The sequence below is a fragment of the Aptenodytes forsteri genome, unplaced genomic scaffold (genome assembly GCF_000699145.1).
Source record: "Aptenodytes forsteri isolate BGI_AS27 unplaced genomic scaffold, ASM69914v1 Scaffold6, whole genome shotgun sequence".
NCBI lineage: Eukaryota > Metazoa > Chordata > Aves > Sphenisciformes > Spheniscidae > Aptenodytes > Aptenodytes forsteri.
The window spans coordinates 1,924,161-1,924,477 of record NW_008795709.1 but is presented as its reverse complement, the minus strand read 5'-3'; the positions used below and the strand labels follow the sequence as shown (position 1 = coordinate 1,924,477).

Genomic DNA, 317 nt, shown 5'->3' with positions numbered 1-317 from the left:
GGCTTGGGAGCGGCTCTTCTCCCCCTGCCCGGCCGAGGAGCTCCTCGGGCTTTCGTGGCTCTTTGTTCGCGGGGATCTTTCCCCCCTTCCCCGTGCTCGCACGGGAGCGTTTCTTGCAAGGATTTCCTGCCAAAAGACAATCCCCCTGAGCAAAAGCAGACCGAGAAAGTAGTGACCAATCCTTTCTGGATGGCTGTCACCAGGCTCCTCCCAGCCCCCGCTCCCCCTGCCATTTGCATACAAAAAAATCCAGAAAACTCCCGTTTGCCTCCGCATCTCGCTCAGACCCTCCGTCCCCGTCTGGCAGGCAGGAGCCC

General features: G+C 60.6%; 1 protein-coding gene across 1 annotated transcript in view; it reads left to right on the top strand.

The window, feature by feature from the left end:
• Positions 1-317, top strand: part of SFRP2 (secreted frizzled related protein 2) — a 155,703-nt gene that overhangs the window by 152,236 nt on the left and 3,150 nt on the right. The gene's annotated exons all lie outside the window — the stretch shown is intronic.